At 34.4% G+C, this 24,075-nt stretch overlaps 2 long non-coding RNA genes across 4 annotated transcripts; one reads left to right on the top strand and one right to left on the bottom strand.

Moving 5' to 3' along the window:
• Window positions 1-868: 868 nt before the first annotated feature.
• LOC134237260 (uncharacterized) lies at window positions 869-7,552 on the bottom strand. Its single transcript, XR_009985789.1, has 3 exons — window positions 7,456-7,552; window positions 4,267-4,436; window positions 869-977 (listed from the first exon to the last, which is right to left on the bottom strand). It is a non-coding gene; the product is annotated as an uncharacterized LOC134237260 (long non-coding RNA).
• Window positions 7,553-18,358: 10,806 nt separating this feature from the next.
• On the top strand, window positions 18,359-22,441 carry LOC134237259 (uncharacterized). Of its 3 annotated transcripts, none has more exons than XR_009985787.1 (5): window positions 18,359-18,578; window positions 18,916-18,987; window positions 19,798-19,909; window positions 20,251-20,390; window positions 21,752-22,441. It is a non-coding gene; the product is annotated as an uncharacterized LOC134237259 (long non-coding RNA). The 3 variants fall into 3 exon arrangements; XR_009985786.1 differs by having other exon boundaries at window positions 21,742-22,441; XR_009985788.1 differs by lacking the exon at window positions 20,251-20,390 and having other exon boundaries at window positions 18,367-18,578; window positions 21,742-22,441.
• Window positions 22,442-24,075: the final 1,634 nt, after the last annotated feature.

Here is a 24,075-nt window from a genome sequence, read left to right as displayed (position 1 = left end):
TATGGGAACTTCAATCAAAAATGCAAAACTGATAATTATTTATCTCAATGTAGCCTATTTGCATGCTAAATTATATAAAAATCAGATTAAAACTGTATTTGGAATAGCATTTTAAAAGTATTTCTCAGATATTTCTTTATTTAGTAATCACGGCAACACGGTTCATCGAAATAAAAAACCGATAAACAGAATTATGTATCTTGGTGTAGTCTACTTGTGTGCCAAGTTATATTGAAATCAGACTAAAACTGTAGGAGGAGTAGCATTTTGATAGAATTTTACAGAAATTAATATTTTAGTAACGCTGGCAACACCATTCATTGAAATAAAAAACCGAAACACAGAATTATGTATATTACTGTAGTCTACTTGTGTGCCAAGTTATATTGAAATCAGACCAAAACTGTAGGAGGAGTAGCATTTTAAAAAATTGTTTACAGACAGACGGATGCATCACTATCGCATAAGCTATTCTGGTCTCTGACCAGAAGAGCAAAAAAAAATCAAGGCAATTGTATATCTTAATGTAGTCTACTTGTGTGCAAAGTTATATTGAAATCAGACCAAAATTGTTTACAATCAGAAAGCGGACCGACTACGGACACCTCGCAATAAGCTCTTCTGAGTTGACATATGACATACTTACAATTGTATTGCAAATTAACATTTTCTAAACTTGTCCAAAGTGAAAGGGTATTCGCTGTTTACATTTTAAGACAAACATATACATGACAATGTAGTATAGATCTTTAATTTTTTTTTTCTGAAAGCAAGTTTGGGCCATCCGCAGACGGACGACATGCAGACAACGTGTGACTGGAAAAGATCATTTGCGCTTTCAGCTCAGGTGAGCTAAAAATTGAACAAATAAGTGCACATAGGTTTATTTTCATTCTAAGTTTTCCATAATTCATACATCTTTTTCAACTGATCACTTGAATGAAGCTGGACCAACAGTAGCACCAATGGCCTCTTACCTGAAAAAAAACCTCAGAGATATTAAACAATTTGTGTCAAAATAATAATTTTTCTTTAAAACATTAAGGTGGAAAAAAAACTAGTAATATATTTTTCACAACCACATACAGACGAACTCTCCCTATGGTTGATAGTTTGTATAAAATTACTAAAAGTACCTACAACTAAAGAAAGACATTTTATTTTTTGATATTTGTATCTGTTTAAATTATCATTTAAATTTGGATTAAAAAGATTAATTATTGTGTTATTGATACGTGCGTCTTAGTACGTTTCATTGATGGGGCGACTGGGGATTTATTATGTGAAAACTACAATAGCGAAATTCTTCATTTTTATACTATATATAACTTTCATTTACTTTAGGGCCGGAATTAAAAATATCTTTGTTTCCCCTAACCCGACCCTAAATTTTCAGGTTGGGTCGGTAGGTAGGTAAACAATTTTATTTTCTGACAGCAGCTTTGAAAATACATACTAAAATTTAATGGAAAAATACCTTTTTAAATAAGAAAAGTACACAAGAAAGCGATGTGTGAACAAAATGCCAAGTATCGTACACATGCCGTTTCAAAGCAAAATTCATGATTAATTAATTCACAACTGTTATTTAGTTGAACTTGTGAAATATCTCACGCCATTACATCTATTTAAATTGAAAAAAATAGGTCTACAAGATTCTCAAATACTCAAAGACCAGACATACGAGTATATTTTTTAAACCAATCAATGTACTTTTTTGAGGGCCATGAAATTTTCAGTGGTTCTGGAGCATATTGCTTTGGAGTTAAGAAGTAAGTGGTTAATTTTAAATCGCAGGTTCAAATCCTATTGAGTAACGTTGAAAACAGTCCTTCAAAGGGGACCGTAAAACTTATGCCCAGTGTCGCAGAAGATGCTTGCTCAAAAAAGATCCCCCACTGCTTAATGGCAAAAAAGTGCTGAGTACGTCTAAATTTGGAGCAATGGGGAAATGTTTAAATGTCGTCCTAACAAATCTCGAAGGGATTAAAAGCAAAGAAACAACCAATCTTCAAGGGCCTATTAAAGAAACACTGAACGTCTCAGGAAGCTGAACCTTGATTTCTAGACTATTTGAAAATAGTATGTTAACAATATTTAAATGAACCAAACTGAATCTACAAATGATAAAAATGCTATATACAATGTCACAGTCACGAAGTTTAACCACTTAATAAAGGCATGAAGAAAGGACATCTGAATTATATTTATCAGGATGAATATGCAGACATATTTACAACAACTCTTATGGTTCAATAATGGCATATAGTAAACATAGGAACATAGATGAATTGGTCATTAGATCAAAACTCAAATAAAATGCAGTGAAATTGAATGATATGTTCACTAGGTGGGTCCCTCATCTACTCATGAGGCGGGCCTTACCATGTATTACGCGTACGTACTTTAAATTCAAAGACAGGTTTGATTGTTTGTTGTTTAACGTCCCTTTCGATAATTTATTCACTCACATGGAGATGCCAAGACACCTCTGAAACACTCTTAATTAGTCATGGTAAATTTTATCAACGAATTGTTGACGATTGATTGTATACTGTTTAACGTCCCTTCTCCAGAATATTTCACTGATATGGAGACGTCACCATTGCCGGTGAAGGGCTGCAAATTTAGGCCTTTGCTCGGCACTCAGGGCCTTTGAGCAGGGAGGGATCTTTATCGTGCCACACCTGCTGTGACACGGGGCCTCGGTTTATACGGTCTCATCCGAAGGACCGCCCCATTTAGTCGCCTTTTACGACAAGCAAGGGGGTACTGAGGACCTATTCTCACCCGGATCCCCACGGGGCAATTATTAACGAATTGTGTCAAGAGTGAAGAATTCCAATTAGCTAAAAGCATAAGATTGAGACGTCGCCATTGTTTTATGAAGAGCTAATGCCCTGTAATCACATGTGGACGCCATTTTGTTTCCAACAAATACTTGAAAATCACAGTACAACAATGTCGGCCGTTCTGATAAAAACTGATTTTGATGAAATTGTATTTTATAAAACATGGTTAACAATAATAAAAAATATTTGAATCATCTTGTTTAAAAAATCTTTTCAGTCGGTGCGATTTAATTGGGTCGGTCGCGTTAGGGGAAACAAAGGTATATTTTATTTTGGCCTAGTGTACAAGCAAAGTGTGGGCGAAATCTACCGTCTGGGTATTTTAAGGGACCGTCTCAAAATATATGTACATTTACTATAGGATTATATAGTAAAGTGTCAATTTTTAGCACTTTAAAGCAAATTTTGAAAATACTATAATAGACTTTTTGTTCAAACTCTAATATATGATGAGTAATACTATACTGTACATAATGTGTAGGAAACACGAAATTCTACCGTCTTGTTACCAAAGGGGGCATCTCAAAAGGCCAAAAATTAACGAAATTTTCCTGTTTTTATAGAGTACTACAAAATATGACGGACGAAAAGGTATTATATGAAAAAAATGACAAGAATAATGGCGAGATTCTCAAATTTTTGTTTTAGATTTCAAGAGCGTATGTTCGCAACTTTTTATTCAATAACATTTTTATGAACCCTTTCTTTAAGAGCTTCAGTTTATCATAAAGTCAAAAACACACTATAACGACGTCAACCTACCTATCGGTTGCAAAATCGGTTAAAGATTCAATTATATGAAATTTTAATTACATTTTAAAACCTGTTATTTCTTAATTTTGTTTAATTTTATTCATCAAGTGAACAAGATGTGTTTGTGAAACACTATGCGTCCGGCGATACAAATTTGAAAAAAGCAATTTTTAGCATACAGTATAGGTCAAGGTCACAAGGTCATTGTGCTTGGTGTTATTTGAAAGAACTTGATTAGTGGAGTATGCATACCCATATGAAGTCTCTCATGGGTCAAAAGTTATGGTAAACGTTCAAAAAAGCTATTTTTAGCATATAGGTCACAGTCAAGGTCACAAGTTCAATGACCTTAGTGTTATTCAAAAGAGCTTTCTGCGTGAAGTAAGCATACCAAATATGAAGTCTATCTTTCATGGTACGAAAGGTATGGCGAAGGTTGAAGTTTGAAGACGAAAAAGCTATTTTTAGCATATAGGCCACAGTCAAGGTCTCAAAGTCATTGACATCGAAATCATTGGAAAGGGTTTTATTAGTGGAGTATTTCCCAATTATTTGGTAAATTTTATCGAATCGTTTTTCAATCTATTGATGCAATGATCACTAAATTTGAGGTAAAATTCATGAATATAGAGAAAATCTTCTCCTTAGATAGGTATATTACCTTGGCGATTGATGGCCATGGGAAACTTCCACCTCTTTGAATTTAAAGTCTCCATCTTTTATAACCGTTTTCTTTTTTGTTCTTCCGCCCCACCATAGAAAACCATTCACAGGTGTTGAGAAAAATTCCAAGGATACCAAAAGGAAAAAGATGACAAATACACCTGAAAACTATTTTGTATGATATATTTAAACTTATTTAAGACCATCTATAAAACTAGTTCTAATTGTAACGGTGACCGTTACAGATGTTCCCCAAACGCTCCCCAACTCCCTTTTTGTGCCAATATCCTTTAAAAAAATTTTTTAATATGCTCAGTATCGCAGGATTTCATAAATTTTTTTAAAAGGTACAGTGATATCAATTTTTTGTCATTTAACGCATTGCACGCAAACGCACGTGCATGCACATGCAAGGTGATCATGATATGTTTTCTAAACTATTAACATATCTTTATATTGCTAGAATCAGTAAAAAGTCATAAAAATATAGATGTTACCGTGTTTCAAATAAATTGTTCATTTTACGCAAATTGTGCTTGAGCAAGTACATGCAAGCACGTCCTTGCATTTAATTTATATAGTAGGATCATGTTGGAATCCATTATACCTATTCATATCCTAAATTTCATCCTGTTTTGTTGAAAAACAAGAAAGTTAAAGACATTTAAAGTTTCAGCCAATCAGATTGCAGCGCACGTAAATTTACTTGCTTTCATGATAATTCTTATATATCATACTGTAGATCTTCATAATGTATGACTATGTTCAAGATTTCAAAGGAGTATGACGTAAAACAAGAAAGATATTGAGACTTTAGTTTCAGCCAATCAGAGTGAAGCGCACGTGCGCGTAAGATCTTGCTATTTTGACCATGTCATTTTGTTGATAATACTAATATATCCATGCAGTGTGAGTTTCAAAATATTCCATCAAGAAATAGAAAGTTAAGGCTTCATCCATTATATTGGTAATTTTACATGTTGCACGTGCGTGCTCTTGTTATCACTGGTGCATGTACGTACTTTCATGAAAATTTTTATATATCATGCTGTAGATCTACATAATGTGTGACAAAGTTCAAAATTTCAAATGATTATGACGTAAAACAAGAAAGATATTGAGACGTTAGTTTCAGCCAATCAGAGCGAAGCGCATGTGCATGCGCATGAGATCTTGCTATTTTGACCATGCCATCATGTCTATACAACTAATATATTCTTACATTATGAGTTTCAAAACATTTCATCAAAATATAGGAAAGTTACGGCAATATCTATTATATTAAGTCATTTCACGTGTTGCTCGTGCGTGCTCTTGCAAGCACATGCGCGCAAAATGACCTTCGTTCGGCAAATCTACATAACATGCCTACTGACCCTAAAAAGGTTTCACCTTAGTCGGATGTGTAGTTTACAAGATCATTCGCGGAAAAGATTTTCCCGGGAAGAAGAAGAAGAAACAGAGTAAAAACAATATGTTCCCCAAATTCGTTTGGGGAACATAATAATGTTTGCTTGCCCTCCCCCGAATAGTGTAAAATTATCGAGTCGGTAGGTATAGGTGGGAGAATTTTTTTTACCTGAAGTTTTTCATATTTGTAAACGGGATAAGAGGAATAAAAAATTTATATGTACAGTGTCCTGAAAAAAAAAGTTTTGAGTGGAGCCATTTTTTAGTCAGTCGATTGGAGAAGGCAACTACTAGTATACATTTAAAAAAAAAAAAAAAAAAACAAGGGTCCGTGGGCCACATTGCTTACATGAGTAGCTTTGACCATGCTGCTCTTTACCCGATTTCCTCCTTGTAATAGCTATTGTGACCCCAACCTACACAATGGGTAACTTTTTTCTTTTATTTCTGTGTTAAACTTGGGATTCCCTATTGTGCCCCCGCCCTCAGGGCTAACCAGGGTGTCATGATTTGAACAATTTAAAATTCACACTACCCCAGGATGCATCCACGTTATATTTGAGCTTTTCTGGCCCAGTGATTCTTGAGAAGAAGATTTTTAAAGATTTTTTCTCCCCCTCTTTTCCCCTGCTGCTACGTGCCTGCTATTATTTTGACCAGGTCATCCTCTGTTTAATAAAGCCCCCAAGAAGGAGTTTTTGATTTTATATTTGTTTTTAATTTGGATTTGATTTTATATTAATTAGATAAGTCTTTAAGCAACCGACTGACCGAACAGAAATGTTTATGAAACATTTATGCCCCTGTATGATATATTGTAGCCAAATCAAAATCAAACATTAAGGTCAGTAGTAAATCGAAGTACTCAGAAGTACAGAGAGCCGGGCTTATTTACAGAGTAGAATGAATTTCTTACATGAATCACGTTTATATTCTGATGAAAAAATATTTTAAAACTATCAATATAAATGATAAGACACTGACAGTGAGTTTTTCAATCCTAATACCACGGTCCGATTTTGTCAGAATCAGAATTTATCTGGTACCGCAGCTGAATGTAAACACACAGGCCAGTCTGGTTCCCTCTCCTGCTTTACCTCGTATGTGTAGAGAACTACGATAACACTGATTATCAAAAATGTTCTCTGACTAAGGACTGAAGTTTTCAAAGTCATAACTACTAATGTTTATTTATATAGATAAAACTTCGTTTTATTTTTGTTGCTTTATTTAGCGTTTGTATTATCTCAAAAGCGGTTGAGAGTAAGAACTATATTTTTGTACGTAACTTTAAAATGGCGACTATTAGGTTGACTTTCTGCCTTGAACAGGATGACATATGCCGACAATTGCTCTTTGAGCAATAAGCCCGGCTAAAAAGGATGGTGCCCATGGAAAGGTTTTGTAATAACAAGGAATATATACCTATTAGTCATGTTACAAAACCAAAACTGGCTAATATTATAGCGAATTTGGTACGTCCAAAACTTCGACAGCTAAAGCACTCGTGTACATAAAATATACAGAACGCATTAAAACTTCAAAAGAGTTATGTTAATATGAATTTTTAAACAATGAATCTTCCTTTTGGATTTTCTACGACTGGGGAAAATTGAGCAATCGCTATGAATCTTGAATATGAATTTCATCTCAGCAATAATGTTCAACTTGATGCCCCCCCCCCCAAAGGTTATCTCAAGATATTGGCATGTCTTTGAGGACGCATATTGTTACATCTACCATTAAAATTTGCTATGCATAATATCATCAAACCTACCTTCATCGTTATGGCTTAATCTCATTTCAACGTTAGTTTTAAAGCAGAAATTTATAGATACAAATGACTCATCAATCGCCATAAATCCATTTAGAATTCAACGCCCATTTCATACGTTTTCGATAATTTGATAGTTAAACATGCATGAATTAGGAATATGCACTTCACACACAATTTTATTTTGAAGTCAATATGCACCACTCATGCATTTACGTCATCCAATTTATTTGTGATGAATTTATAATGAAGCGGTCATTTTTTGTGTGTGTATATATCATTTTCTTGTTTCAATTTCCTGATTTAATGACAAAGAAAAGTGCAACTATAAGTGCAAGCAATCTTACCAGAAAATTCCTAGACTGAAGGTGATTTATGTTTTTATCCCCAAATAAAGAGCTAACCAGTCCTCTCAATAAGTCAGAAAACAAATAAAGGTACACAACAATTTTAACTACTAGACTAGTATAAACCATTGAAAAACAAACATTGTGCTATGGCGTGCTTGTCGTAATTATTTATTAGATATAAAATACTTAACCACCACCCCCCTCCCAGGAGAAAGTACATTTTACTCTGGACACGACATAGTCCAGACTTTTTTACTACCATTTCTAATTTTGATATCCAAAACATTATATATCACTTGGTCGGAATTCTTAGCAGTATTCCAGGGTCTCATATTCAACTCAAAAACATCTCAACTTCTAAAAATATGAAGTCCAAAAAATCAGAATCCCATGTGAGAATATGGGTGAGATATTCAGTCTCACCAACTATTACACTTTATTCCCATGGGAGAAAAAATTCAATGGAATATTTTCTCCTAAAGAATTTTTTCTCTCATGACTTTGTTCAAATGGGATTAATCTCCAGATATTGACAATGAATCATTTTCTCAAACACATTGTTTTAGTTGGTAAACAAAATATGCTATATATTATGATGAGAAATTTGTTATTGTCATACTGTATGGGATATATTTCATGTATGTATGGGAGAAATTGTTTAATTGTCAATATCTGTGGAATTTATCCCATTTGAACAATTTTGTGGGAGAAATATATATATATATATATATATATATATATATATATATATATATATATATATATATATATATATATATATATATATATATATGGACAAAAGATAATGCTCCTGCTAAAACAAGACTCTACTATAATTTGTACCAAACTAAACAATAGGGCAACTTCACAAACTGGTAATTTTGAGTGACAATTAAATTGCACCCACAATAATTAGGACGTGATAAGCATAAATAACTAAATGTATATACCCCCCAGGCGCGGATCCAGAAATTTTTCAAAGGGGGGGGTGAGGTTTTTTTTTCAAAAGGGGGGGGGGGTTGAAGGCGAAAACAGTTAAAACGTACGTTGTACACATACAGTTAAATAACTCAATAGAATATCGATACAGAGTGGAGCATGGTTTTTGAAAGTGGGACGTTGATCAAGTACTTGTATACATTACCAGAAAGTTTTTGAAAAAGAAAGGAAAATAAATCTCCGAACATGAAAATCCTATTTTGTAAAGGGATGGGATTTTATTTTGTTTTTACAACCGAATTTCTTTATATATTACATTAGCCTTTCACCTTACATTTTCTGTAGTAAAAACGCAACAAAAAATTGGAACTTTCTTATTTCTCTTTCTTTTTTGCAAATCCAAAGGGGGTTGCAACCTCCGTAACCCCCCCCTCTGGATCCGCCACTGCCCCCGCTCCAAAGGAAGGGGGTGAGTAACTTGATCCGAAGGGTCATATCACGTCTCGTTGACAGTCGCGGATCATCATATCTAACGAGACGCGATGATCCGCGCCTGTCAACGAGACGTGATACGGCTCTTCGGATCAAGTTACCGTCATAATGATAAATTTATTATATACTCCCTCATAACTAGCTAAATATAGCAGAATAAAACTTAAGAGATAAATTGTATAATATTTATCGATAAAACAAAGCATAAGAACAAGGGACTTTTTAACACGCAAGAAAAACGTCATGTTTCTGCGTACTACGTCATCAGTTTCAGAGAGTGGTGATATGGATTCAGAAAACAACATACTGGTGATCCGGAAAGTCGGATCACGACGTCACGTGATAGCTTAAATTCAGCAAGAAAATTTGGTGATACACAATAGGTATATAATAAATATATATTATTATAACAGTAACTTGATCCGAAGGGTCGTATCACATCGAGTTGACAGGCGTGGATAATCAGATCTAACGAGACGCGAAGCGTCGAGTTTGATCTGATGATCCGCGCCTGTCAACGAGACGTGATACGGCTCCTTAGATCAAGTTACTGTTATTATGATGAATTTATTATATACCCCCTTATAACTAGCTAAATATAGCAGAATAAAACTTTAGAGATCAATTGTATAATATTTATCCATAAAACAAAGCATAATAACAAGGGACTTTTTAACGCGCAAGAAAAATAACGTCATGTTTTTTGCGTACTACGTCATCAGTTTCAGAGAGTGGTGATATGGATTCAGAAAACCACAGTGTGGTGATCCGGAAAATCGGATCAAACTCGGTAAAATTAACAATAACAAAAACAACGAAATTGATGGGTATATAATAAACTGTTTTATTATGTGTGTCTGTCGATCCGTCCGTCTACCGTAACTAATTTTCGTCGCAGTTTTCTTAGCAACTACTCATCGCAGATGCTTAAAAATTTAACGCAATCTTCTTAGAGGCATGCCATATGGTCGGATTCATCTTTTGTTCAAATCCGATGTCAACTTCCTGTTTGTCCATGCGTCTGTCCTCATCATATCATATAGCGGGTTTTTTTGGCGGGTGAGAACTTTGGCGTTTTGCTTACTCAAAGGTATGCCAATAATTTTGGCGAAATTTATTTTAGCGGACGTTTTAGCTCTTTACAGATGGATACTACGAAGAGTACTGACTATTTTAGCAATTAAAATTTTAGCGTACTATCGTCAGAGCGCCAAAATTAGCACCCCGCTAAAATAACCCGCTATACGGTACATAGTAAGTTTTGTCGCAGTTTTCTAAGCAACTGCTCATTACAGGTGCTTGAAATTCAAGCACATACTTTGTTGAGGCATGCCATCTTCCTAATCTGCCCATATGTGAACGTCGTAACTTAAAGCTGAACACGACTCGTAAATGGGCATACGCCATTTTTGATATCATTATCTACGATACATCAACACTCGTCGCATTCGTTACACCTGACTGCTTTATTGTCACGGGTATCGGCGTGGAATGTCGACCCGTGTTCGTGTTGATTATTAACTTGGATTATCTTGTTTGCATTTTATTAGGTCACCTGAGTCACCTATTGCTATCCGTTTTCGTCCTTCGTCTTGTGTCGTGCGTTAACATGTTACGGTTCCGTAATTTTTCCCGTTGCTATAAGTAACATTTTCTGTGGAAAGACATAGTACAAGTTAAACAAAAACTCCCTGCAATATACTGGACTATAAAACGACAAATTGTGTTCCGTATATTGTATGTTTTATTCCATAAACAATAATTGTATATTTACCAAGTGTAAAATTTGGGACGAGGTCGGTAATTAGTGACACCCGAAATTCCTCGATATCTTGCACTCCCAAGTCACACTTATAATGTTCATTATTGTTTTGTTTATGCTTGTATAAGTCCATCAGCGACAAGTATTATGAATGTTTCCCTCGGTAATTATCCGCGCCCTAGGGTGCGTGTTTCCTTTCGTCGGATTCATCGGCATGGCAGCATAACATGGCTTCTTTGCTCTAACAAAGATTGCGGGTATTTTCACTCTGCCGTGACGTCACGACAATCGAGCCCGACGTCATTATAAACCAGAGCAAATAGTCAGTACTTCACTTCGACTGCTAGAATCATATCGCCAGCATGTCTGGGAGTGATAGTCGATGGGTAATTAATTTTACATAATTTATTAATTAATTTTTGGGAGCTGATGAATTTTGTGACATATTTTATTATTACTTTTTACTATTTATATTGAATTAGTCTTTGGGAGAAAGTTAGTGGGAGGTAAAATAACTCTCCCATAGCTATATCTGATTATAATATAATTGTATTGCAAAGAACCCCCAATAGTTTTGGGAAGAGATAAATAATTTTTATGCTTTTGTAAATTTATATATTATTTCCTAATACATAAACCTCCCATTTAAGAATATTTTATTCCCATTCTGGGAGGAAAATAATAATTCTACGGGGTAAGAAATAGGGATAAACATTCAATGAGATCGTGCAAATTAAATATAACAAGCAATAATAAATTCTTATAAACTTTAATCCTGACTCATAGTTCTTTGTCCAGTATACAGAATTGGGAGACCCACAAGTTGTCTCAAGGGAGAAAACCCCTGAACGGCAACATTGGTGTCAGAAGTGGGATCTATAAATTTTAATTCCCATTATCTGATTGGACATAAGACAATTAATTAAATAAGTAAATTTTAGTAACATAGTATAAATAAGTACTCTCAAGAAAAAAATGTCACGGGATAGTAGTCATTTAGAAGATTCGGGAGAAATTGTTTTCAATCCAGGAGTCCTGGTAGAAGTAGAAAATTTATCCCATGAAGAAATCTGTCAAGATGAATCTTTGTCAAAGCAAACATCAGCTCCCAGTGGTTCTGAAAATATAAATGAACTTTTGTTAAGAGCAGTTGAAGGTTTGAAAAGGGATGTTCTATGCATGAATCAAAATTTTGAAGAACAATTATCACAAATGAGACATGAGTCCCATCAATTACATGGGAGGTTATCATCACTTGAGAATCATGGGGAAGCTATTGGTCCACATAAATATGGGAACTGTTTGGAAAATCCCAGTCAATCACCATTTCTAGGGGCTGGGGAGAGATTTGAACCTTTCGAGAACCCAATATCCCCAAATTCAAGCTAGGGTGAACAGAAATGACAATAGGGTACATTCTCCCAATCAAGTAAAACCAACAGTCTCAATAAAGCCACAAACATATGATGGGGTGGAAGATTTTGAAGATTACTTAGCCCAATTTCAAGTGTTAGTAGAACTGCATGGTTGGGATTATAGGACCAAATCTTTGTATCTTGCTAGTAGTTTAACTGGGAATGCAAGGGCAATTTTAGGGGAGCTCAATTGAAGCTCAGATTAGGGATTTTGATTCTCTGGTTAAGGTTCTCAGTATGCGTTTTGGATCAGTGGAAAGGTCAGAGATGTATCGTGCAAGACTAAAAAATAGGATAAAGGGAGAAAAAGAGTCCCTATCAGAATTAGCTCAGTCAATCAAGAAATTAATCGGACAATCCTACCCAACTGCTGATCCTAACCTCACAAACATTTTAGCCCTAGATCATTTTATTGACGCTCTCCCAGACCCAGATATGCGCCTTAGAATTCGGGAGGCAAGACCTAAAGATATTGGGGAAGCTGAAATTTTAGCAATTAGGTTAGAGACACATAAAATGGCAGATGCCCAAAGAGGAAAGCCAGTCCATGTTGTCACTTCAAACACTGACTCCCAAAACCATCCCAACAATAAAAATGAAGATTTAGTTGTTTCTATGTTAAAAGACATAAAAGACTCTTTGTCAAGTTTGAACGATTCTGGTCAAAAGTCCTAAAATTAAGGGAGATCCCGGGAAAACAGATTTTCAAACAATAGTCCCAGACAGTTTAACAATTGGGAACATGACAGATATGGGTCAAGAAATGGTTATGGAAATAGATCTAATCAGGGGAATCAATACTCCCAGAGGCCATCCTCTCATAGAAATGACTCGGGTTTTCAAAGACAGGCAAACCATCAAACGTCGAATTCATGGGGCGGAAATCGGCGCGAATTGGGAACAAGCCCCAGAATAAACCATTAAATAATTGTACAAGGGTTGGTCCGGTATCAAATAAGTCTATGAAAAGTCAAAATAGGGAGTTAGAATGTAAACCTCAAAATGAACAAAATCTCAAAAGTATTTTAGTGGGAGATGTTAAACAAAGAGATGAGGGAATTTTTATATCAGGGAAGATAGAAAATGTTAGAACAACAATATTAGTAGATACCGGATCCAGTGTGACTATTATAAGCCCCAAATTATTTGAAAAGATACAATTGGTAGAAAAGTCAAATGTAAAATCTTGTAGTGTGAAATTAAGATCAGCAAATGGAGAAGACATCCCAGTTGTGGGAGAGAGTCTTCTTAAATTTAGTCTTAGGGATATTGAAATTTCCCATACAGTGATTGTTGCAAACATTCAGAACAAATGTATTTTGGGTGTAGATTTTATGAAAAAGTTTTCATGTGAGATTTGTTTGAAGAAAATGAAATTTGTGATTCAGGGAGAAGAAATCCCTTGTTTTAGTGATGCAAATAGTGTAGTCCATTGTTGCAGGGTTCTTTTACTAGAAGATATAGTGATTCACCCAAACTGTGAATTTATTGCCCCTGCTAGGATAGAAAGTCCCAATTTTCAACAGGGTACAGCCATAGTGGAACCCTCAGATAAGTTTATGGGAAAATATGAATTGTTGATTTCAAAAACTTCGGTAGAAGTAGATGAGGAAAATGTCCCAGTACGTTATATGAATTTAGGTGACGAAAGTTTAAAGTTACACAAGGGTAGTGTAGTAGCCTCAAATAGAAAGGGTTGAAGATATAGATAGTGGGGAAGTAGTGAAGAACATAAGTACTCATTGTAATGGGAAAGACTCCCAGATGCCCAATCATTTACAGCAAATTTTAGATAGGGTCCATTCTAGTGTTAGCTCTGAAGAAAAACAGAGATTAGAAAAACTTTTAAGGGAATTTCAAACAAGTTTCTCCCTTTCATCACCTGACATGGGTTCAACAGATTTAGTAGAGCATAAGGTAAATACGGGAAATGCACTCCCGATTAAACAACCTCCTAGACGTATTCCTCTAGCTGAAATGGCTGAGGCCAAGAAGGAAATAAATGATATGTTGGATAGGGGGGTGATAGAGACATCAGACAGTCCATGGAGTTCTCCCATAATCCTGGTTAAGAAAAAGGATGGGACAATCCGGTTCTGTATAGACTATAGAAAGTTAAATGATGTCACTATTAAGGATAGTTATCCCATACCTAGAATTGATACAACATTAGATGCCCTGTCAGGTTCAAAATGGTTTTCTACGATAGATCTTAAGAGTGGGTATTGGCAGGTGAAAATGTCACCTGAAGATAAACCCAAAACAACTTTTTCAATCCCAGGGGGAAGACACTGGCAATTTTTAAACATGCCATTTGGTTTATGTAATGCGGGAGCAACTTTTGAAAGGCTAATGGAAAGGGTTTTATCAAATCTTTCTTGGAAAATATGCCTTGTCTATTTAGATGACATAATAATATTGTCTAAAACGTTTGAAGAACACATTGAAAATTTAAGAAAGGCTCTTGGACGACTGAGGGAGTCTTATTTGAAAATGAACCCAAAGAAATGTATGTTGTTGCAAAAAGAAGTTCCCTTTCTGGGATACATTGTTAGTGAAAATGGGATAGCCACTGATCCCTCAAAGATTGACTCAGTCAACAATTGGCTCATTCCTAGATATGTTAAGGAAGTTCGAAGCTTCTTAGGTCTTCGTTCATATTATAGGAAATTTATATACAAATTCTCAGATATGGCTAGACCATTACATAAACTTACAGAAGCAAATAGGAAGTTTATATGGGATAATGATTGCAATGTAGCATTTGACAAGCTAAGGCGAGCATTAACTATTTCTCCCATTCTTTCCTACCCTAATGAAGAAGGTTTATTCAATTTAGATACTGATGCCTCTAACATAGGTTTGGGAGCGGTTCTTTTCCAAGAGCAAGGGGGAGTAGAAAAAGTTATAAGCTATTATAGCAAGACATTCAGTTCTGCTGAACGTCGTTATTGTGTCACTAGAAGGGAGTTACTAGCTATTGTAAACTCAATAAAGCACTTTCACCACTATTTATATGGGAAGACATTCAAAGTAAGAACAGATCATGGGTCCCTCACTTGGTTGTTAAATTTCAAAAATCCAGAGGGCCAAATAGCACGTTGGTTCGAATTTTTGTCTTCATACAATTTCAAAATTGAGTACCGGGCAGGTCGCACTAATAACAATGCGGACGCTTTGTCCCGCAGACCTTGTCTCATGAGAGATTTTGACTGTAAGCATTGTAGTAAAGCAGAAGACAAATTATCATTAGGTCAACAAACTTGCAAAATGAACCTCCCATGGAAAACCAAAGCCAAGTAAAGAGGGAAATAATTTCTGAAATTAAACAAAGTGATCTAACTGCTAGTCCCAACATACTGTAAACCAATTATTATACGCGTCATCTTTTATTCGCGACTGACCGCCATAGAACTTATCCGCGACGATTTATTTCCGCGAACGAGTGGTCACATTTTTTTTTTATTTCCGCGAGTATTTTTGAATCAAATAAAATTTTATATCCGCCCATAAACTAGGTAAAATGGTATCGTGAGGTCTGCTTACGCATTATTCAAGACATTCTGTCCATTTAAAATCTTATATCCGCCCCTACAGTAGATAAAATGTTTACCATACGTCATGCGCATTTTCACAACGCTCAAACAAAAATCGGGGGAAAATCTAGGAGATTAAAATTAATTTCAAACTCTCAATTGTAAAAGTGCCTCATACTAATTGGGTAATCGACGCTTTCTAAGATCTACACAGCCAAGGAGCAATTATTATAAATGGTTGGGACAGAGCAGGACTGGGCCATAATTAGCCATAATTAACCAGGCTCTCTCTGACTCGTCTGTAACAATTAATGAACAATAATAACACAAGCTGAAATGATTATTGACATTTTAATCATTTTTAGACAAAATAGTTTTAGATTTGCCATTCGTTTTTATTTTTTCTGAATGTTTGTAATTAAATTTCAACTGCTTCTTGTACACTAACAGTAAAGTTCTTCCGTGATTACTTGTTGAACCGTCGGGATCGGTATTGAAAAAAAGGGCAAATAACTCTAAATAAATCATGATATAGGAATATAATGAACATCGAGGGGATGTTACTCGCGGAACTCGCAGATATTTATCGAAAGCGTATAATACTTGGTTTACAGTAAATAGTTTCGTACCTAAAAACTGTGCTGTTACCACAAGGTCCAAGGGAAATTCTCCATCCACTGGGATAAGCCCTACAAGACAAGAAGAAACTAAAATACTTCTAGAAAATGACAAACCAGAAAACAGTATTAGGGCTTTACAAAGTAAAGACTCAGATCTAAGGGAAGTAAAAAAAAATGGGTCAAAGCTAAACAAAAACCCCTTTGGGAAGACATTTCCCATCTGAGTGAAACATGCAAATATTACTGGGCAAGATTTGATTCTCTCCATTATATAGATGATTTGTTATATCATAAATGGGAAAGCGTGCAACCAAAATTTCAAACTATTTTCCCAAAATCTATCAGTGGGAAAGTATTGAAAGATATACATTTTAATATAACGGGCGGTCACTTGGGGTTCAATAAAACTCTGTCAAAGGCCCGAGATAAATATTTCTGGCACAAGATGTCCCAAGATATAAAACAATTTTGTAAAAGCTGTGATAAATGTGCAGCTAGAAAAATCTAATAAATTCCCAAAGGCCCAGTTACAAAAATACCTGGTTGGTGCTCCGATGGAAAGATGGGCAGTGGATATATTAGGTCCTTTACCAATGACTCACAAGAAAAATTCTTATCTTCTAGTTGTGGGAGATTACTTCACCAAATGGGTTGACGCCATCCCTATTAGAAATAAGAAATCAGTTACTGTAGCTCAAAAATTAATAAATCATGTAGTCTCCGTTTTTGGAGTCCCAATGCAAATTCATTCAGATCAAAGGCAGACATTTGAATCTGATGTTTTCAAAGAAATGTGTAAAATACTGGGTATAGACAAAACCCGAACTACTTCCTACAGACCTCAGTCTGATGGGATGATAGAAAGGGCAAATAGAACGATTGAAAATATGCTCTCAGCATTTGTTAGTAAAAATCAAAAAGATTGGGATGACTTGATACCCTTACTCATGTTGGCATATCGATCTTCTGCTCATGAGGCCACGGGAGTAGTATAAGGGGCCTAGCTAGCCCGGAAGTGACGTCATAACCGGAAGTGGTCTAGCGGAAGCGGAGGTGGGCTAGCCGGAAGCGGAAGTGGTTTAACCCTACGTGGTCTAGCGGAAGTGGGCCCTAGCGGAAGCGGAAGTGGGCTAGCCAGAAATGTCCTAGCCGGAAGCCGGCTGGATGACCGGGTCAACTGAGTGCATCCCCTGGGGGATAGCCGGATCAACTCAGTACAGTCCCCCTGGGGGATAGCTGGGTCAGGAGAGTGTAGATTTGGGGGGATAGGTGGGTTAATTCATTACATATAGTCCCCCTTAAATACTGGGTGTTTACACTGTGTTTACATTAGTACGTTGGTACTACGTTTTGTTTATGGACACAGGTAAATGCGCCGTGTGCAAAACATTGCAAGAATGTCATTATGACGTCACGCTTCACAGTCTAGACAGCCTAACCAGTTCAAACTGGATTTTTTTTTTACTGAAAACAATAACAACCTGGATTTTTACTGAAAACAATAACAAATAACACACACAAGACAGATTATAACAAGAATCAATACGTTTTACCTGCGTTTTTATACCTGTTTGCATCACCTGTAAAGAACCGTGTGCAAAACATTAGGGTCGTGTGCAAAAGAAATATACCTTTTACCTGTGTTTCCTTATATTCCTCTTGCATCCTCTATAAAGTGCCGTGTGCAAAAAGTACGATAAAACTTACCTATGCATTGTGACGTCATCCATGTCAGCGAGCTACCCTATGCATTATGACGTCATACACTTGTAAAATTAAAGTTTCATTTTCACTTGTTTCTAAGAAGTCAACATAGATTTTCAAAAAATGTAGGACTATCTTTTGTTTTTCCTCTCTTTTACTTTGATGATTGTTATGTTATGAAGCTTTCCTTGTATAAAGCTCAATTTCTCCATGACCACGGAAGTAAACATCCTGATGCATTCTTGTCATGTGAATGTTGAGAGCGTCTTCATTTTTGAAATCTCCTTTCTGACAGACATATTCTACAGGTAAGTTTGTCTTATTTTTGTTTACATTTCCTATGAAGGTCATCTTTGTATTTAACCATGATTTATATGTAAAGTTCTATTTTGAATTTAAATACTGTATTTATCCTCATTTCATGTGATTTACAGTTATATAACCTGCATGTAACTCAGAGTGCATTTAATATTTCTATGATGGGTCATTCTATGATTGAGTTTCAATCAGAAAAATATTCACTTAATTTTGGTAAAATACATGGTATCTTTTTACATTTCTATCCCTTTTGTCGGTAAATTATTGCTTTACTTACATTGTAAAATGAGGTTAATTGTGTATCACTGTATTGTATGATTTTTTCAGGATCAGCTGAGATGTTATTTCACTGGATTATTTAATGGATAGGCTTATTGGGCATATAGTTGGATATCTCTGGTAAGTTTGTCTTGTTTTTTTTTTAATTGTTTACATTTCCTATGAAGTTCATCTTTGCATTTAAGTATGATTATTAAATTTGGTTAATTTAATGACTGTGTAATACTTATGTGATCTGTTGTCTCTAACTTACATTCATATAAGAACACCCTTATTTAACCTAAAATATATTAACACATGATTAAGGGATCTTCAGAATATTATTAAGTCCTTTTGTATAAATCATGATATACATGTAATTTCATAATTCATTATGCATGTTACCCATGGAATTCAGACTTACTAAATGGTGATCAAAGAGATATTAGGAATCTAATAAGAGAAAAGCAGGAATTTACAAAAGATTTATTCTAAGTCAATTACTTTTGTTTTGATTCTAAATATGTGTGATATATGGAATGCATATATTTTCATTTTCACTTTTGTTTCTTGGTAATGAGCTTTTCAAAAAATGAAGGACTACATGTTGTACTGTGATGATGCTAAAAATATATATATATATATTTTTCTGTATGCAGTACTTACATTTATTAAACAAAATTGAATCTGCTGTTAATAAAAAGTCTTTTAGTGTCTAAATAATTAATTTGATAATAATTTTATTTGTGATATTAATACAGTAATTGTGCTTTTTTTATTTTCTTAAGATAACATGATGAACTTTTCTCATCTGGAGTTAATGTTAAAAACAATTTTTGAGATTAAAAACAAATATTTTCATGATCTTTTTGACATTGTACATGTTGTATTTAAACATGCATTGTTTCATGCAGTACTCTGTCATATTAAAAAATGGTTTTATTTCTACAGTCATCAACATGGAATGTATGACTTCATCTTTATACAGTCGGGTTCGGGTTCGGCGGCCATGGCGAAACTCGGCAAGATTTTACCCCAGTGAAAAAGGCTTGTAATCCACAGTGTAGGTCGTTTAAAGTTGTTTCACATTGTTTATGATTGTGATTATGTTATCGCTCACCTATATGTTTAATGTCAGCTATGCTAAATAACCCAGTTCTGCATAATTTGAGAGAATGTTTTTACATGTGGTTAAAGTATGGCGTGCTATTCATGTCAACATTTAAAGTCTTATCCTAAATAAATCTGTCTTACAAAATACATTTTACAAATGACATTTAATATGATTGATTAGAGTATAGGAATCCATATATAAAAGAGATATTATTTTGCTTTACATTTATAAGAGGCATTGTCTCATGTAATTTAAATCATAATAACAAAAATGGGTTTTATTTTCTGCAGTCCTCAACCTGGAAGATATGTTTTGTTCCTAACCACGGCACGCATCTATAATCCATTCTCTATGAAGTGAAGCCTGGCTGCTGGTCTTCCTTTGGAAATACACAGTTTGTCAATCAACATAGAAACACACAAACTTGAATGTAAAGTTTCAATGAGATACAATTGTAATATTTATTTATCTATTTTTATTTACATATGCATGTTTATATTTTTGAATTGATAAGTAAATGATATATTTAAATAAAGAGGGCTTGATGGTCATGGTCATGTTTAGACTATATTGATCTCCTTTAGAAGAAAAAGAAAAGAAATAAATATATACAAAAATGCATGATCAATTTTTAAAAACTAAAATGTATGAAATTCTTCTTTGCCAAATGATAGTTAACAGCTGAAGATAGCATATCTATAGAATAAGTTAAATATGGCTAATTTGTTAACCCCCAGTTTCCTTAATAGCATAGTTGGTAAAGATAGCAAGTTTTCACTTCAATTACTGGTGAATTCTGAATTTTCCATTTAATATTAACATTATATCACAGGGAAAGAATACTATAATGTGGTTCATTAGGATGACCAGAAAAGAAATCTTAATGACCCTCTTAACTATGTATAAAGTCTGTAACCTTATAACCGATGTAAGATGATCTGATTGTTTGGAATTAAAATTTCCTGGTGTTTCTATTACCCAAGGTCTTCTTATGAGTGCATGGGACTGTTGTAACCCTTCTCCTGTTTATAAAAATAATACCTTGGAGCATGACACTTTATTCATTTAAGGTACTTTCAATATCATTTCTATGAGTTTGTGTTCTTTTTCTTTTTAATAATCTAGTGTCATATCTCCTTTACCCTCATTAATATGCATGCTTCCAAAATCATTATAGATCTGTCTGTATAGTTTCTTCAGCTCTTTGAACACAAATACCCTGATTCAAACTTTTGAGGTAAACATCATGGAGACATCATAAATGATTATCAGAGTGTATATATCACAATCTTGACCATAAGGTCAATTAAAATGGTCAAAAGCACAACAAATGAAAGTGAAAACTTTCTTATCAGAATACATAATTTTGTAATAGTAATTCTTACCTTCTTTTGGTAATAAATGGTTATATTCTTCATTAGCTTCTTCTGCAATCAAGGATCTTTCTATGTAATCTCTGACAACATTAGGATCACCCTTTTCTGGACATAATTGGTTATATTCTTCTTGAGAAATGATCTTAGTAGTGCCATCTTTTTTAATTTTAACTGGTATACCTCTGTCTACATCTTTCTCTGAAAGAACTCTCTTTTCAAACTGAATTTTACTCATTCCTTTACTCTTTTCTTTACTGGAGGTGTTACCCATGGTTAATATGAAAAGTCAAAATCTGATATTACACCTTGTATTTATACCCTTTTTGTCTATATTTAGAATTCCATCAAGCTTATATTATATAACATTTTTTTTTTTCAACTAAGACATTATTTTTTATTTTCCAGGATTCTCAAGTGAGGGCTTATGGAAATGATCTATGTCTACTCTCAGAATGGTGAAAGACTATCAGATTATGCAAAGACTAACAGGATATCCTCTCTTGGAACACTGAAACAAGAAAATCAAACAGGAGGTGGATGGAGGATTTAAGAAGCATGGTGAAAGACTATCAGATTATGCAAAGACTAACAGAATATCCTCTCTTAAAACACTGAAACAAGAAAATCAAACAGGATGGAGGATTTAAGAAACACATAGATAAATATGATTTCCAACCAATTTAAATACGGTCATAGACTGTGATTTACAGGATGACAAAGAAAGGACCCAGGATTGTATCTTTTACTGTCAGACACTGACTATGGATAAAGTGTAATTATTTATCAGACTGAGATCTAGTCAAATCAAGTATTGAAAATATGATTTTCTGATAGCATGAGCTCTTTAAAAACTAATTCTCACTGACCTCAAGGTATCTAAATGTAACTTTTATTTTTACCAATTCATGTTGAAGACTGTTGTTATGTATGATTTTTATACATTGGATCCTTTATTTTTCATCTTATTTCTACAACCCCTAACAAATCACACAGATGTTTAAAAGCTGGATTTGGTGTAATTATTACTTTCCTGGAACTGTAAATACATTTTGTTTGTGTATGTATCATGTTTAATTTTGAATTTAATAGGTCTCAATAAGACCCCCAATAAAGATGCAAGTGTCCCATAATCTGTGGTTTAATAATATCTTGAATATCTTGAATATCTTTATCATACCATATTGTACATACTTATTACATATAGAATGGTTGTATGAATACACTTTGTTGTTTAGGACACTTTTTCAAGGTCAAAGCATAAGATTGAGATGACTTCTTTGACAATAATTTGTAACTTACAAACTTCACATCATAAGTAAAGAATGAATAGGAGATTTTCTATAGATTTTTTTGGATCATTTACTCCTGGGTAAAAGTTAGTTACTGAGATTACTGATATGAGTCTTGTAATGCAATAACTTCAACATTGTGTGATAACTTATAGACTTTATAAAAATTAGGTGCAAATTCATAGGAAAAGGATTAAAATGTTAATCAAATGTACAATGTTCAAGGGTGCTATGACTATTACTATGTAATACCTAGGGTTTCTGCAAAAATCCTATATTCACAACATAGATAAAGACCGGTATAATATATATTTTAAACTATACTTGTCAAAATTTCTAAGTCCCCACTTTTATTATTTTAAGTATTTGAAAACCTTAACATTAATTAACTATGTGTTCATAATTTTGACTTCATTTTTTAATGATTGCCTTTTACGGCCAAAAAAAATGGAATCGAATGTGTAATTACTCAACCATGACCGCTTTTGTTAAAAAGCATGAAGTGCGAGTTTCATATATTTTCGGGTGTATCTTTCATTCATTTAAATTTCCATGTGTTCGCCATCTTTAGTTGTTTAGGAAAAACAGAAAAAAGCTTGTTTGAAATGCCGTGTATGTACGAACGACAATGTGCAGTGAAGTTGATATGGTCCAAGCTGGTGGTAGTAAAGGAGATTTGTATTTCCTTCCTTTGTATTTCTTTATTTTATTTAAAACCGTTAAAAATACCATCAGGAAGATGCACAAAGCTTACATGTATCCCTTATAATCATTAAAAATTGCTAGATTTTCAACAAATGCCACTAAACCATCCTAGGGTTTAACCGGAAATTCATTGAAACCGGGACCGGAAGTGCCCATGGTCAAGGCGTATACACGCACTGCAACGACATATCAATAGGGCTAGTACATTAAATATACTAATTATTGTGGAAGGAACCTATCTGCACGTGCAATTGCTCTGCACTCATTAAAAATTAATTGAAGTGCCTTTAATTATCCAAATTATTAGAAACAAACTGGAAGAGTGGGGAATGCGTGTAAGGAGACCTTATGTACTCTAGGATAAATATTGTCGGGTACAAACAATTTCGGTAAGCTTCAATGTCATCCACATCTCAACCCTATGGAACATGAATGGGACAAGATGGGCCAGAGATTGAGCGCTTTTCCAGCAGCAGAATCTAGCGGAAATATAGAGGACGACATAGTCCATACATGGAATAACCTTCAATAAAGATTTTTCTTTAATTGTGTGAACTCTTTGAGAAGCAATTGTCTTGACCTTAATTCGTTTGAATGGAGGATAATAACAGTATTGAACGGTGCGACTTTTTAATTCTAGGGTGCCTTCACTTTTTTGCATTTTGTGTTAAAGTCCTTCAATAAAATTAGATTAAGTGAAAAAAAAAATGTTTTGCTTCTTTTTACCCTGTATAGTTATCGATTT

Source organism: Saccostrea cucullata, unplaced genomic scaffold (assembly GCF_032062105.1).
Source record: "Saccostrea cucullata isolate Sc308-1 unplaced genomic scaffold, CSIRO_AGI_Scuc_v1 ctg6522, whole genome shotgun sequence".
In the NCBI taxonomy this organism is placed as follows: domain Eukaryota; kingdom Metazoa; phylum Mollusca; class Bivalvia; order Ostreida; family Ostreidae; genus Saccostrea; species Saccostrea cuccullata.
This window is presented reverse-complemented; position numbering and strand designations above follow the sequence as displayed.